Below are 16,735 nucleotides of genomic sequence, written 5' to 3'. Positions count from 1 at the left end.
ACAGGTAAGAATTTCTTCCTAATATCCAATTTAAACCCGCTCTCTTTCAATGTGAAGCCATTCCCCCTTGTCCTGTCACTCCATGCACTTTTAAATAGTCTCTCTCCATCTTTCTTGTCGGCCCTTCAGGTGCTGGAAGGTCGCAAAGGTCACCCTGAAGCCTTTCTTTTCCAGGTTGAACCATCCCAATTCTCTCAGCTTTATTCTGTAATTCAGCTGCATGGACAGAGTAGCTGGAGAAAGTGGCCTTCCAAAATACCAGTGTCCACTCCCCATCAGCATCCAAGTCCCCATCCTTTTCCAAGTCTCCCCAGGATCCTGTTTCCCCTCTTTGATCAGAAAACCAGACATAGAAGAAGCCATCACTGCCTCATTTTCCCTTCCTGAGGATTTTCCAGCTTCAGTCAGGTGGGGCAGAAGGAAACACCAACTTCCCAGTGACAGCAGTGGCTTTTGGTCTGCTCTTCCTTTTCAGGTGATGAACAATTCTTGCCACACAACTGTTGTCACTATTGCAGAATGGCCTCTCCTGGAGGATGTAGTGGAAGAACCATGACCTGGGAGACTGAACACAGGAATAAGAGGAGCTCTGGTGAGTGTATGACCTTCCCTTAGCTGTTGATGCAAACCTACTGAACTATCACTGTAATTAGTGGTGCAGTAGCTGCAAATATGTTTGAATCACCCAAGAATGGCTTTTGTTATGGATATGACAGCCATCCCAAAAGGTAGCCATCAGGAAAGCCAAGGATACACTGATGGGACACATGGCTGATGATCAGGTGCTATGATTGAAGGTTTGCTGCTGACCTCCAAGGCACCCCTTGGTAGGAGCTGTGCTGGGAATGTCTCTGTGGACAGTGGGACTCTTGGGGCCACCATCAACCAATTCCCAAGCTTTCCCTGTGCTCCATCTGTATTTCCTGGTGCTCTGTTCCCTGTTTCTCTGCTCTTCTCCTCTCCCTTGAGAGCTCTCATGCTTTTTCTAGCATCACAGGCAAGCACTTACCCAACCCAAGTCTTGTGTTCACCCCATGAATGAACTTCCAAGTTCAACCTTCACTCTCACAGTGTCCTGCAGACCCACTGTGACAGTCTGGACCAGGAATCTGCCCTGAGCAAGAAATCTCTGAAGTAAATGATATGGAGCCAGCTGGAACTCAAGCTCTGGAGAAGGTGAAGTGTTTAGGTCTCAAAATGGTGTTGTTTTCAGTAACATCTGCCTGGTGTGTGGGTGGTTGTGGCAAAGCTCAAGTGGCTCTTCTGGCACTGTGTGATCTCTTTGTCAGGGACAAATACATGTACAGATAATATAATATGGTGTCAAAGGGGGTGTGCTCAGAGTCAGAGCTCAAGACCTCCACCTGCAATCCCAGAACGTGCCTGTTGGATTTGGATTGGAGAGATTGGGACTGTGCTGCCTGTGGAGTAACCTTGAGTAAATCACTCCACCCCTCCACTCCTTCCCTCTCCTCCCAGCTTTGCTTTGGTTATTTAGGAAGGAACTTTCCATTCCAGAACGTGCACAGTGTTTGTCACATCGGTGCATCCTCGGGCTACGGTGTCCAAATGATGAAGAGCAATAATAACTGGTTGCCAATCAACAGAGAATCAGGTTTTCTGCTTCTAAATCAGTTGGAAATTGTTTTTCTCTTGCTTTGAATAATGTGCTGGGAATTTGTAAAATGAAGTTCTTTTTTTTTATTTATACTTTTAAAATTTTTTTTTGGTCTAGCAGCAAAAATACCCTTTGTCAGCATTCCAAAATATGATTAATGCTAATCTTGACCTTTCCAAAGTTCCATGCCAGGCAGCTGATGATGCTTCTGTGTTGTAAAGAATCAAACAGAAGGTGTTTCTATCCACAATGAAGTGTTCTTTATTAATGAATGATTTGCTTACCAGGAAATCCAAGAATTCCTTTGCATTCTGTTTTTTACAAGCCTGGGGGAGTTCAATCATTTGGAGTGGATTGAAGGCATGAATATATTTATGAATTTCTCATCTCTTTTCCTCCTTTCTCTAGAGTCAGAACACAAACTCTATTAGCTCATTACTTTAGGTCAGAGATCTTCTTTTACCTTTCCAAGGCAAATACTTGGGTTATCAAATAAGTCAACATTTTGATATCGCAGCTGTTTCTAAGACTTTCCACAATAAGGAAAAAATACATCTGAAAAATGTGAAACAGTAAAAGCTACACTTGTCCAACTTCCAAAAAAGAAAGAATAGAATAAGTTTCTGGACTTGAGTCAGGTGTAAGTCAGGAAGCTGAACTTGGATCCTCCAGGGTGATGACAAACTTCTCACTCTCTTCTTCTGTGAGTGAACCATAACAACCCCTACCAGACTGAGAACTCATGGACTAAACAACTTCACATAAATGATGTGAAAATGCTTGAACCACTGCTCTGAAAAACTGGGAGAACCTGAAGTTTTGTCAGGTCCTTCAAGAAGTTTCAAGTGAGCAGTGGCATTTTCATCCAGAGATTAAGGCAAAGTGTTTAATAGCCACAAATTGAGGGATCATTGGATATTTTGCCTAATTATTTCACAAATGCAGCATTTTAAGGTGAGCAAAGTCTTCTGCCACCAGAGGGTCACATGGATTCGTTAAGTTCTTTGAGGGTCACGGACTGGGGGTATGAAAGAACTGTAAAATGTATTTCTTATTTATCATTATTTATAATTCAGGTCACTTATCTCCAATCACATTTGTCCTGACTGTTTGTGGTGTCTGTGATGGGGATGTCTCAGGCCATTAGTGACTAACACTGTGAATAATTAGGCTGTGAAAATCTAATGGCAGGATTTATTATTTTTATTATTATTATTATTAGCTATTTTTCATTCTGTTGTATTAAATCCATTTGTTATTGGTCTGTTTTCTTGGAGAACAACACTCCTTTGTACAAAATAATTTTTTTTTGTTCAAAATGCCTTTCATCATGTGATTTAACAGACCATGAAACATCTTATGTTGGTTTTTAGATTTTCAGCCCAGTGTCAATATTTCCATGACGTTAATACATCCCTTGTGTCACCCCTGGAATACTTATATGAAGTCATTGTATTATCTTCTCTTTTTTTCAGCTGTCCTTTTTGTCCTTTCTTTAACTTCCTCCTGTTAGGCATAACAATTCCTGTGCTGGAGGTTTCAGTGATGGGCCTCTTATACCCCAAATGTCACTTTTGGAGGTCACACCTCTAGAAGATAAATCCTCCAGCGTCCATGAGAAACTCCTGGCTCCAGCTCACCCTGCAGAAAGGTGATAGTTTCTCTCTCTGACCTGTCTGTCCTCACAGCAGTGCTGACCATGAGCTGCCCAGGACCCACACAACCTTCTGCAGCCCTTTGCATTTCACTTAAAACCAGCTTTATTTCACTTAAAACCCGCTTGATTTCACTGCTGAAACTGGCCCAAGTCCAGCTGAGTCCGTGGGTGGAGTTCCACATGGCAGGACTGTGGGCTGGGGGGACCATTCCCTGTTCCAGAACCCACATGGAGCATCACATGGGACAGGAGATGAGGGAAGCAAGGAATTCCTGCTCAGGGAACATTTGCTGCTGTGGGACCATCTTGAAGCTGTAAATGTGAGCAGTGCTACAGTCAGTGGGCCATAGAATCATGGAATTATTTGGGTTGGAAGGGATCTTAGAGAGATCATCTGGTTCCAAACCTACACCATGAGCAAGGACACCTTCCACTATCCCAGGTTGCTCCAAGCCCATCCACCCTGGCCTTGGACACTTCCAGGGATGGGGCAGCCACAGCTTCTGTGGGCAACCTGTGCCAGGGCCTCACAGCCCTCACAGGGAAGAATTTTTTCCTAATATCTGATCTAAATCTCTCCTCTATTAGATTAAAACAAATCCCCCTTGTCCTGTCAGGCTTTGGTAGAATTAAGTCTCTCCTCTCCGAACCTTTCTGAACCTCTCCAAACCTCTCCCACCCTCATTGAAATTTTAAATTTTAAAACCATTCCATTTGCTCTTCTCCTCACAAACCATTTGCTCTGTTGCCTTCTGCATTCTCTGCACTCGAATAAACTCTGCCCATTCTGCGACTTGCTGGAAAAACCCCATTTATTCCCCCACAACAAAAAGCTGTTGTCAAAAACTCCGAATCGTCCCATCCATCAGGAGCTGTCTGAGCCATGTGCACGTGCAGGGGGGTAAGTGTGTGCTATGTGCAGCTGACAGATTCATTCTGCCCCTGTGGCGGCTCCAAGGTTTTTTCTGGACTCTTTGGGGTTTGTCTGGACCAACGTTTACACAGACACAAACCACACGCTCTCCCCCAGGGCACTTCCACACTCCCTTTTTTCAATTTGGGGAACTAAATTATGACCACAGCAAAACCACTTTGGTTGCTGGGAAAAAAAAAAGTCCAGTTCACCAGAGCTCTTGCCCTGAAGCCACGTTGATTTGCCTGTGATTTGTGAAGGAAAGGGGTTCCTTCTGAGAGCCCCATCCATGCCCCAATACCTGCTCCTCGCCCCATTTTTTGCATTCATTTGTTTCTTTCCCACAAAAGAAGGTTAAAACATCTGGAATTTTTTTTTGCTTCTTGTATTTTCATGTTCTGCTGGTTCACTTGAAAGCTAAATCGGGGCATTTTTGGGCCAGTTTTGCCTCTGAAGGTCTAAATGCCTCTATTTTGGGAGACAAATCTGTTGGTGTGAGTAGGGGACACCACATTTTCAACAGGCTGTTCTGTCCTGAAAGGCAAGAGATGAAACCAGAACTCATTCCCAAAGCTGCCACTGGTTTTCCAGGCTGCTTTGGCAAAGCCACTTCACTTCCAGGCATCTCCTGGGATGATGGGAACTGGAAAGCAGCACAGTGCTCTCTCTCAGTGGCAGATTTAACATCTTGCATTGCTTTGTCCCATCTGTGCCTCCAGCTGGGACCTGAAGGAGCTGGAATATATTTCCCTGCAGAGCTGTGGCTCTTCTTGGAAGAAGGAGAAGCAGAGAATGGTGGCTGTGGCAGCTGGAGAGGTGAACCACCACAAATTTCCTTCAACTGGGCTGTCCTACTTGCTGCAGGAGAGCACTTAAAGGATGCACATCCCTGCAAGTGTTCAAGGTCAGGTTGGACAGGGCTTGGGAGCAACCTGGGCTAGTGGAAGGTATCCCTGCCCAGGGACAGCAAGGAGCTGGAAATGGATGATCTTTAAGGTCCCTTCCAACCCAAACCATTCCATGATTCTACCCTTCTCTGACAAAATGACATGTACACAACACTCCTGAGCTTTGGGAGTGGCACACCTCGAAAACTAGGAAGTGCCCAAATTACCCTGAACAGAAAATTAACTCTCTCCCAGCTAAAACCAGCACATTCTACCATCCTGTGCCCAGACTCCTCCAGCAGACATGAATTTCATTCAACATTTCCCCCTGTGACCATTTTTGTGCTAAAAAATGGGAGGGATTTATTGCTAGGAAAGGTGGGAGCTTCAGGTGGGTTTCAGGGAAGAGTCACATAATTTCCAAACTCATTTATCAGCGTGCCTACACAGGGTGAACAACTTGACTTTCAGTGTCATTTTGCAGTCAAGTGCAGTTTGCTCTTTAAAGGCATTATGCCCTTTTTATAGGATGTAATTCCATAATTAACTGTGAGGTCAGGAGGGTGTAGCTGGCCAGGGACAGAACCTGAGGGAAAAGAGCTTGGGCTGGAAGCAGGTGTTGAACTTCCAGGGCTGAACTCACGAGCTGTGAGCACCAGGTGGTAAATAAGCTTAGAGGGTGAATGAGCATCCTGGATGCTCAGGAAAGGAAGGGCAGAGTTTATGGACATCTTTCTCCACCCATCTATAACATGACCTGCTGATCCTGCTTCCATAAGCTGTATCCATAGCTGATGTCTATAAATACACCTCCAATATGAGGTGAGCTCCCATAATAAGTCAGAGAAAAAGTGGTGTGGGAGACTTTGCCTCTTTCACTTTATAATTTCTGAGTAAATATTTGACCATGCTTCACTGAGACAAAATATCTTCATTATTCTTTAGTATATCTTTATTGTCACCCTTCATCCATGTTTGGAAAAGGGCACAACTGTTGTGTCCTCATGGGATAACCTTTGCATTAGAAGCGTTTTCCAGATCAGTCCCATTTTCCTCAGAAAAATATAATTCTCCAGCCAAACTCTTTTCAAAACTCCCCCTCTGAGTGTCCCAGCCTGTTTGTTTAAATCATAACCATTTATTTGGAGGAGGCTTTTATTTAATTTTTCAATCATATCATTCTAAAAAAATTAGTAGCCTGGGATATTTTTTTTTTTTTGTTCTCATTTCCTCAAACTGTTTCCTTTGAACTGCCCAGGCCTGGAGAATTTCAGCCAAAAGGTGATGAAAAATGAAAAGAGAAATGTAATACTGAAATGTTTCAATAATGTCAACTGTGGTTGTCACCAGAAGCCAGTGTTGTTCACTGGAGGAGGAGTGAAAAGGGGGGTCCTGTCAAACAACCTGACCCTATTTGTATGGGGTAAGAGATGCATTTATGGGAACTTCTGACTGTATGGAAGTTTCATCAGTTTGCTTTTGGAGAACTACTGGCTTGTGGTGCAAAGGTGCAATTCTGTGAGAAGGAACGATTTTGCCTGGGAAATGTGTCCATATTTTCACTTGTTCTTGCTGCAAATGCAGGAAGGAAACTGCTGGGGGTCCTGTTCTTTCTCTGCTCTCATTCAAATCCTTGCTGCTGTCGAAACCCTCCTCCCCTGCTGCAAACAGCCTCTTTCTTCTCCAGAACATTTGCAAACATAAGGTAGCTTCGCCACAGATTGTGGAAAAAAAGTCAAAGCGTGCTTCACATTTCAAGAATATTTCGTTTTATTGCCCAAATTTCCTTCAGCTCCGGGAAACGCAATTCCCATGTTTGCCCTTTCCTTCACCAACTCGCCTGTGGTCCCGTCTGCAGCATCTGCTGTGCCAAACCTCCCACCAGGGTGAGTTGCCTTCCCCCCATAAACTTCTTCCTCGGTGATTATTTATTTTCAGCGCTGACCTAAAACTCACCGGGAAAGGTGGGAAGGTTTCTGTGGGTCTGGGGGGACTTTGGAGCAAGTTATGGCTCTTCAAAGTGCTGCAGGAAGCAGTTTTTGCAGGACAGAAGCTGGTTTTGAGGAGCACCTCCCCTTGCAGGCATTGCCCACATCCATCTCAGATCCACCAGGGAGACCTCTCGGCAGGGAAAGGAGCCAACTGAGTCAGAGTCAATGCTTTTTTCCTTGGCATGAACTGATTTTGTTGCATGAGCTGAATGGCAGAAGAGGGAGGAAAGGGCACGTTGTGCCTGCAAAAACAAACCTGGAGTGTGCTCTAAATACAAGGTTCCCCTCTCCATCTGCTTTGGGGTCGGAATTGCTGCTGTCCCTGATGATTTCATTCCCAAAAATGCAGTGGGCTGCTGCTGCCACAAGTCATGTGGACAGGAGGGGGATGGGAGGAGGAGAGAATGTACGTCATAAAGATAACAAAATCATCCCAGTAATGCCCTGTGATTTATTGCTCAGTCTTGTGGCCTCAATAACTTGGGTACCTTTGGTATCCCTGACTTTTACAGCTTCATGCTGCAGGAATTCAGACCTTCTCAGCCCCCAGGAAAAGTCAAGAGGGGTCTGTTCCCAGAACCCTCCACCACTGGTGGGCATCTGGTGTCCTGGGGAGGGGAGCCCTGGGGTTTATTGTACTTATAAAATCATGTCTATGGTGTGATATCAGCACTGACAGCAGGAAAAACAGAGCCAGCTGTGGGTTTGGAGGTGTGGGAAGGAGCAGTGAAGGGTGGCAGGGTGGCATCATCAGGATATGCCTGCCTCAAATTCCTTAGGCAGTGATGTAATTTTCTGTAAGTCTTTTTTTTCCCTGTGTATTTTACTCAGTTTATTGCCCTGCAGAGCCTTGCAATGCCATTCCCACCCAGGCTTAAAGCATCTCCTCTGGGCACCTCCTGCTTTCCTGTTCCAGCCTTCACAGAGCACAGGAGCTGCACAAGGATGTTTCAGGGAAGTTGTTTTGCTTTAAAAACCATTTCATCTCAGCCCTCTGTTGCAGGGAAGGATCCACAGTTGTGCCAACAGGGAGTTTCTGGTCACAGAGGCAACATGTTTCCTGTGCTCCTGGAGAGACAAGAGTCTCATAAACCTTCTCACCTGTGATGGTGGAGATTCAGGGCATGAACCAGCAGAAACCTTTGATAATTCCTACAAAAAGGAAGAGCTGTAGCAGGAGACCAATCCCCAGGACATACCTAAGATGGGAAAAATTCCTTGTTCTGTACCTGGCACAGCGGGGACACAACATTTGGCTTTGCAAATGCCAGGAGAACACCGAGAGAGGGAAGAGAGACAGTTTTTCAGGAGCAAAATTTAAAGAGCTTGAATTCATCCCCACATAATTATTTTGAATCCTGGCAGGATATAAAATAATTTCCCACCCAGCTTTACCAAATCATGGACTGGTTGAGGTTGGGAGGGACCTCTGGGGGTCACCTGGTCCAACCTCCCTGGTCATACAGGGCCACCCAGAGCCAGTTACCCCAAATCATCTCCAGAAAGCTTCTGATCATCTCCAGGGACGGAGATCCCACAACTTCTCTGGGCATCCTGTGCCATTTCAAGGAAAGAAAGACTCAAATCTTGGAGTTTATGCTGAAACACCCTCAGCCCTGCCAGCTGTTTGTGGATGCAGGGCTTGACACTGCACATGTCTTTAATTCCAAAGGTGTGAAATATTGCCTCAGGTCAATTTGGAGAGTGTTTTTCTTCTAGAATTTAGCCTTGAAGCCCACAAATCTCATCAACAAGAAGCAGCACGAATCTTTAAAATTGAGCAGTGGGTAGGACCTTGCTGCTTTAAAATGTCTTTTAACCTTTGCTGTGCTTCTGTTCTTTAAATTCTTGCTATGGTGACTTAATTTCCCTCACCAACATTTTTAGGTGATTGTTTATTATTATAATAATAATTATTATTATTATAACATTGCTTCTTCTCACTTTAATAGTGAAAGAGAAGCCTGGTGATGCCATGGCCATGTCACAGAAGGCAGCAACTTTCTACAAGGACACTGACCTAAGGACAAGGAAACACACAGCCCAGTCTATATCCCACCATGGCCCTACAGGAATCTGGAAGTTTCTCACAATCACAAGCAAATGGAGAACTTTACCACCCCCCCGAACTTTGCATGAGCCTTACAACAGAATCAGAGAATCACAAAAATTCTCAAAATTCTAATTCATGAATCCCTTAAATAGCTCCTTGTGCTGTCGTTTTTTGAGGGAAATCTGTGGGGATTTTCCTTATTGTCCTTGTTTCCTCATTATATTTATCACAGAAATGCAGACTCACAGAATTTTTTGGGTTGGAAGGGGCCTCAAAGCTCATCTCATTCCAACCTTCCCTGCCATGGGCAGGGACACCTTCCACTATCCCAGGTTGCTCCAAGCCCTGTCCAACCTGGCCTTGAACACTTCTAGGGATGGAGCAGCCACAGCTTCTCTGGGCAACCTGTGTCAGATCCTCACCACTCTCACAGCCAAGAATTTCTTCCTAATATCTGATTTATATATCTTTATCTTTTTAAACAAAACATTATTACAATAGGTGCTTAAGGGGGCAGCTCTCACTTTCTTCCAGATACTCCCACTGTTGTTCTGGCCCTTTTCTTGTGTCAGGATGAACATTTAAGTAGCCCCAGTGAGTGTGACCAAAAGTAAATCCAGCTTAAAAAAACATCCCATCCTTTCCCCCTGCAATCTGGACCAGTTCCCTGGACAGAGACTGTAGTTTGAGGCTGAGTTATTGCACTATTATTCCTACTACAATTGCTACTTTTATTTTTCTATTAGTGTTATTATTTCTACTATCCCTCTACCTGGCTTTCAGTGAGGAAATCTATGACAGTGCTATTTTCTGCAAAAACACATATCAGGATCCTTCTGCCTCTGGAAATAGCCAAGAGTTTGGGTGCATTTCAGGGAAATTTGCAGATGAAGAAACCTCGTGGCATTTTCTGCCCCATTGTAGCTTTACTCCAGCAGAAAGGGCAAGTTGCTCCTAATGTCCTTTATTAGCACTGGGCTTTTAGAGTGTGTCTCTCCCTCTACTATCTCATTGCAGCACCTAGGAGAGGCAGGCACTTCCCCCAGGGAAGCCAGCTCCACTTAAAACGGGAATTACAAGCATTTTGGTGCTGAAATCAGTTGTTTGAAACCATCTGCAGTCTTGCTGCAGTACTGCTGTATCCTAACTCCATCTGCCAAAGCTCAAGAGAATTGAGGTGATTGGAGCCTGGTGTTGTGAAACAGCATCGAGCTCGGGCAGAGAAGGGAATTCCACATCCAAAAGAAAATGAGGGGATGTGAAGCTGTCACTGCTGGAAATAACGGTCCCTGTTTAATGAAAGCAGGGAGTGATGAAATCCTGTACTTAAAGATGTGAGCAACAGAGCTGTGGAACACATACTGTTTTATGTCTTCAAAAGCCCGTCTTACTTCTGCAGAGCTGTGCTTTCCCCTCGGCTTAAAAGCCAGAAAATTCCCCTTGTCTTCTCTGGCACAATCTTTATTGGATTAACTGCAGTAACTCCAGCTCGAAAACCTTCTCCCTCCGATTCTCCACGTGGAAGTCAGCTCAGGTTACTTGAGCTGAGGCTTTCTACTTTATTACACCTGTTCAGCCTGGAATGGGCCAACTGAAACATTGAGATCCTGCATTTCATACCCCTCCAAACTGTCTTCCAGTTGTCTTTAACTTGGCTGCCTAAACCACCCCAGTGGCACCTACAACCCCCTCAGTCCCTCTGATCTCCATCCTCTTCCTCCTCTGCAGAGAACACTAAGTAGCCTGTTTTGCAACTTCAGGAGGGCTGAATTATTCATTGCAGAGGCATGAATGTAGCTCTTTTCATCTGTCCCTGAACAGATTCTGATCTCAGGGAGTGCTTATTGTTATTCAGAACTGTTCTCTGGCTACTTGGGATAAACAGCTTCAAACCAGTGGGTTGTTTCCAAATTCTTCCTTGCTGTTCCCCACCCCAGGGCTGGTAAGTGATGGTAAGTGCTTTTTCTACCAAGTGGGTGGCTGAAAGTTCAGAGAGAGAAGATGAAAGATGGGAAGCAAAGGAGAAGCAGGGAATTATAATTTTGGTGGTTTTTTTTTTTTTTCACGCTGCTGCCCTTGTTTTTATGCATATGTGGATGCTTTCTGGGAAAATGATCATTCCTTGAAGGAGAGTGTGAACGAGCATCCTTTTGTGGGAATGTTCCCAAAGATGAAATGACAATGGATATGGATACTGTCGCCCAGAATGGGTGCATGGGTTTCAGAGAAGGAGCAGAGAATGGCAAGTCTCATCACAGATTCTTCATCTTCCCTGCTCCTCATCTCCTGTTCCTCCTTTAAACACCACACTGCTTGCTCTCACTGGAAAATCTAGAGGGGTCTGTGGAGATCAGAGCACACCTTAACTTTGGATGTGAGGATAGACATCTGGAGTCAAGATTCAGCCCAGGCATAGCCTGGACTTTTGGGGAATCAGAGCCAAATCCAAATCTGGATTTGCATCATGTCCCTTGAAATATGGGGCTTAGGGTCTGACTGTTGGATCAGGTTTATTCTGTTGGATGGTTTTGTGTCCAAAAAATGACTGGACACTGCAGTGCCACGGTCTGGTTGTCAGAGTGGTGATCAAAGGTTGGACTTGATGACCCCAGAGGTCCTTCCCAACCTAATGATTCTGTGATTCTGTTATTTTAAATTCAAAGGGTTTTTACTCCTTGCTCTTCTTTCCTACATTGCATCTTTGGGGGGACCTTGAAGAAAACTCTCCAGATTGCCCAAATAACATCACTGAATGCTACCCCCCCAGGTTAAGGGGAAAAATCTGCCTTCCCAGCTCTCACCTCAGCTCTTTTTTTCTCAAATGTGTTTCAAGGGACTTCAGAGTTTCTCTCAGAGCAGTGCCTGGTGCTCAGTGAAATGACACCCTGTAATTACCTACTGGAGATGTGTCGCTTCCCATATCCATAGGGAACAGACAGAGCTTAACTGTGTCACTCCACCTCTCCCTGTGCATCACCTTGTCTGATGCTTTGGGAAAGAGACACCACTTTGGCAGTGACAGGGGAAAGTCTGTTTGTAAACAATGTGTAAACCTTCAAGGGGGTTGGTAATAGAGTGGGTTGATTATTTCAGGTTCCTCAGCGAAGTGAACATTTATCAGGGCAAGAACAGGCACAGAGAGACAAACTGGGAGTTTATAAAGGAGTCACATTCAGTCTCTGAGAGAGATATTGCAGTGCTGTGCTTGTGTCCAGCTGTAGGTCACAGGGAGAAAGCTCATTTCTGCAGTGCAGACTCAGGGGAGAGATGGCCCAGTGATTTGGGCACTCAAGGAACTGGGAGTTTATTCTCCCTTCCCCCTCCAAGCCTCTTCCTCACTTGCATTCCAAGCACTCTGTGCAGCTGGGAAGGCAGGAGAAAAGCAAAACCTCTACATTATCCCTCAACCTGCAGCTGAAATCCCTGCTGCAGGATCCTTTCCTTTGGTGGATGCTGGATGATGGACAGACGGGTTATTCACATGCCAGGTGCCATTCCCAGCATGGAGAGTAAGAGAAAAGCAACTCCTTCTTTTGCTTCCTCAGGTGGAGCTGAGCTGCTCTGGAAGATACTGAGAGCAAATAAATACAGAGCATGACTGTCTGTCATTCCCACATGCTCACAGCTACTGGAATATTGCCATTTCCTTCAGAAACAATGATTATCTTCCACCTGCATAAATCAATACTGACCTCAACACCAGCGTGGGCCACATTGTCTGAGTTATTCCAAGTTCCCTTGAGAGAGGGTGGAAAAAAGCAAACCTCAGGGAAATCCAGCTTTATTTGTTAGGCTACAGCACTGCCACAGTGGTATCTCCATGTGAGGAAACCATGTCCAGAGCTGGGAGAGATGGACCAAACTCTGAGGAAGCCTTGGGATTACCAGAGTTCCAGCCAAGCCTGTGAAAAGTCTGGTGTCCCTTATTCTTAAATTCAGCTCCTGAATTAATCTTATGAAGATCTTGACATTGAGGAAGAGTGGCAGAGTGAAATAAGTCTTATGATAACAAGGGATGTGTCAGGGTACCAGTAGCTGATAACATTTATAACACCCCCTTTGAGGAACTGTGCCCTGGGATGGTTCACATGTTCACATCTGGTCTCTGCAAGTCCAGAAGGAATTAGGGAGGGTCAAGGAGCAGCGTTGCCTGCAGGATCTGTGTGTGGCTTTCCCATCTGCAAGAAATGCCCAGTGCTTAAATTCAAGGAGGAATGAGGTTGGAGGTCACTGGAATTTGAGTTTCTTTAGTGCATCCAAGACTTTCAGCCACCAGTGCATCAGACTTCGTTGATCTAAAAATGTGGGGGAAAAGCATTAAGAGTCACCTCTGAGCTAACACCTCTTTAGAGGGTACAGGAGGGGGGGTCTGATTGTAGCAAGGTATTTCCTCAGTGTGCAACTTTCACTCTGTGCTGTGGTGTCAGAAAAGAAACATCTCCAGAGCTTCATTGCAGGAGGTTTTTGCCTTTATTGTGCTGCAGCCCTCACTAAGGGTCATTTCCTGGGAAGTTCTGGATGGAGTTCTCCAGTAACAAGTCCCAGCCCTAAGCCAGGCATCACCCCACAACTAGGTTTACTTCCATCTTGCCCAAGGAGCAGGGTCTCAGACTCACATTTGGAGGCATCACACTTTCTTCTGAATCAGATGAAAGGGAAAAGAGCATTTCTAGACTTTATGGAGAGAACCCTTCATTGGTTCCATTCACCCAGAGTTCCATTTCAATCAGGAATCCTGTATTTTCATCCCAGTTGTAAGATCCACTGCTCCACAGTGCTTCACCAGGAATGGCAGATGCATCTCCAGCTCCCTCCTTGCCCACTGTCCCTCTCCTAAACATCTTCTGCCCTACTTGGCCTTATTTGCTGCACTCTGGTGGAAGTTTGGGCTGGATATGGGATGCCATTATCAATGTTAGATCCAGTATGCTGTGAATAATCATGGAGGACTCACAATTCAAGGCCATTTTGACCCTACATCTCCATCCCAAATGAATGAGAATGCTCTGCTGTCTCAGTGCTCACATCCCAGGATGGGATTGCTTGACTGTCTTTCCCATTGCCCTTCAATAAACACACCGGGCAGTGCTTTGAGTGAGAATCAGTAAATTCCATTCCTTCCATCCCTTTGCTCAAGACATCCGAATTTTCACTTGCCTGGCATGTTATCTACATCTGCAGGATCTCTGCTTTGCCCGCCAGAGCTCCCTGAAGGACTGCACAAATAATTTAAATGGCTGGTTTATTGTTAAAGGCATGTACCTGATTTCCCTGGCGCTGAGGTGGAGTGAATCGTCCCGGCTCCATTGATTTCAGAATTAGAGTGTCAAGGATCCAGCCCACACCTTATTGAAATCAATACCAGTGATCAGAACCACACAGAAACTGCTCATAAGCTGTTACCTTGATATCAACTCCAGTTAACTGGCAGTGACAATAAGTTCCATTGAATCAGATGGGCCATTAAATTTCGAGCTGAAACCCAAGCCAAGCATTAGTAGGAGAGAGAATCTGGATCCAAGTCTGACCCTTCTCACGTTGGACAGCGTTACCAGCACTTTTAATTACGCAGGGTTGCCTTTTGAGCAGCATTATTAGCTAGCTGGTTTGTGGGTTTTCTTTTTTTAATTGAGTGTGGCTGGAGGAGAGCTGAAAAAAAAGCCGCTCCAGCGTCGTCGTCTAAAGCTCGGCCTCCCCGGGGCAGGCAGAGCAACACTGCACACCAATAAAATCATCATACACCCAGCCTGGAAGTGATAAGACAAAATCAAACTACCTGCAATAACAAAGACTGAGCCTTTTGACGGGGAGGAAAGAGGGAGGGTGTCATTATGCACATTTTATTACTGCGGTTTTCAAACCTCGCAGTGACGGGGATTTAATTCCCTGCTGTGCCGTACCTGGAGCTGGGAGGGGGGGGAAGGTGGTTTTTAGCTACCCTGGGTGTCCTTTGGCGCTGGATGTGCTTCCTAAGCTGGCAATCAGAGCTCCTGGGGTTGGAGGGAGGAAAGGTGCTCTCACTCTCCCCACATCCAGCAATCAAAGTGTTGGGCAGCTCGAGAAGTTGCCGTGGACTGCTGAGACCTCCTGCCTGTGCTCTCCTGCCTCCCCTCAGCTGCAAAGTAAAACGTGTTTGATTAAAGTGAGATTGTTTATTGATTAATAATCCCTTTTAACTTTGCTGCTTCAGATGATTAGGACTGGGCAGCAATCTGAGCTAACATGTTCCAGGTCCTGGCAGGGGCACACGCAGGAGTAAAGCTCAGGTAGTAGGTTAAGCAAGAGCATTTTATTTTTTTTTTTGCAGCAAAGGGGGAGTTAAGGGCACGTGAACACTCTGTAAAATTGGGCAAGGGGAGGGTTGCAGGGATAGGCCATTACTGCTGACAGGCAACAATAGGTGAAAATGCATTGTGATTATGTCCCTGTGCCCTTTATTTACACACACGTCCAGCTCACCCTTCACACCAGGGGTTTTAAAGCATAACTATGCACAAAGCCATGAAATAATTGAGGTGGCAAGTGGGCTCTGAAGGTCACCTGGTCCAACCTTCCCATTCAAACTTCAGAATTAGATCCAACTCCAAAGTTAGACCGTGTGGATCAAGGTCGTGAGCCTGTGTCCAACATGTGATCCCACTTAGAAAATTCCATCCAGGTAAAGTTTTCTTCCCAGTGGATGGGAGCAGGTTTGCTGCAGTTTTCCCATCATCTCTACAATGGTCAATATGACCTTGAAAGCAAAAAGACCAAGAAGGTCCTAATGAAACACATTTCAAAGGTTCTTTACACCTCAGCACCATAAAAGAGACCTAAGCCAACTAAGAATTGCTCTTCCCTCATGCATTCACAGCTCAGGCTTATTTCTCACAGGAAAACACAGGAAGATATCATTTATGGGGGGAAAAAGGGGGAAAAAATCTACCTTTGTTAACCATGTACCAACAAGCAATGATAAGGTTCAGCTAAAGTGGCAGGCTGTACTTTGTGGGGGTGAACTATTATTCAGATAAGATGGAGGCAAGAGATCTTTGTTGGGGCAAGGAAAAAAATCCTGGTTTGAGGTTATTACACAGGAAGCTCCCTGCTGCATGAAATCTATGGGAAATTGCATATTTTGTCACATTTACTTATTGAATCCCAATTTCATCCTAGCATGAGGAAAAAAATACATCAACCTCCCTTGTAGCTCTTATTAGATTTCACAACCTTTCAATATTAAAATGCCAGCTCTGGTAGCAGTAGCTCCTCTCTCCATTTTCTCTCTCTTCCCCCTCCTTCCTCAGTAACACTGCAGTGTTGGGGGTGTAGTGCAGAATCCCTGGTGTGGAGATGCTCTGGACACATTTGCCACAGGATGAGTTGGAATTGCCAGCTCTGGACACAAAGATCCTCCCAGCTACCTCTTCAGCCACTCCTCTATTCCCTACAAACACATGGACAGCTCCAGCAGTGCCCATTGCCATCTAGGGGCTTCCAGCCTAGGATTACATCATCTCCCTTTTTTTAGGAATTCCCCAAATCTGCATGTTTTTCAGAGTGGTTTAGTTCCTGCTCAGACCACCAGAAACTTAACAGGGGCTGGTTCACCCTGTCCCCATTTCCACTTGGATTTA

The 16,735-nt window shown here is 45.2% G+C and overlaps 1 long non-coding RNA gene across 1 annotated transcript; it reads left to right on the top strand.

Annotated features, from left to right (window-relative positions):
* The first annotated feature begins 576 nt into the window (after positions 1 to 576).
* LOC108641510 lies at positions 577 to 9,034 on the top strand. The gene is made up of 3 exons (XR_001922031.1): positions 577 to 592; positions 6,868 to 6,961; positions 9,019 to 9,034. It is a non-coding gene; the product is annotated as an uncharacterized LOC108641510 (long non-coding RNA).
* The last annotated feature ends 7,701 nt before the right edge of the window (positions 9,035 to 16,735 follow it).

The sequence above is a fragment of the Manacus vitellinus genome, unplaced genomic scaffold, assembly GCF_001715985.3.
Source record: "Manacus vitellinus isolate BGI_N305 unplaced genomic scaffold, ASM171598v3 scaffold_65_pilon, whole genome shotgun sequence".
NCBI classification, from domain to species: domain Eukaryota; kingdom Metazoa; phylum Chordata; class Aves; order Passeriformes; family Pipridae; genus Manacus; species Manacus vitellinus.
The sequence above is the reverse complement of the archived record's forward strand: the minus strand, read 5'-3'. Positions and strand labels throughout refer to the sequence as shown.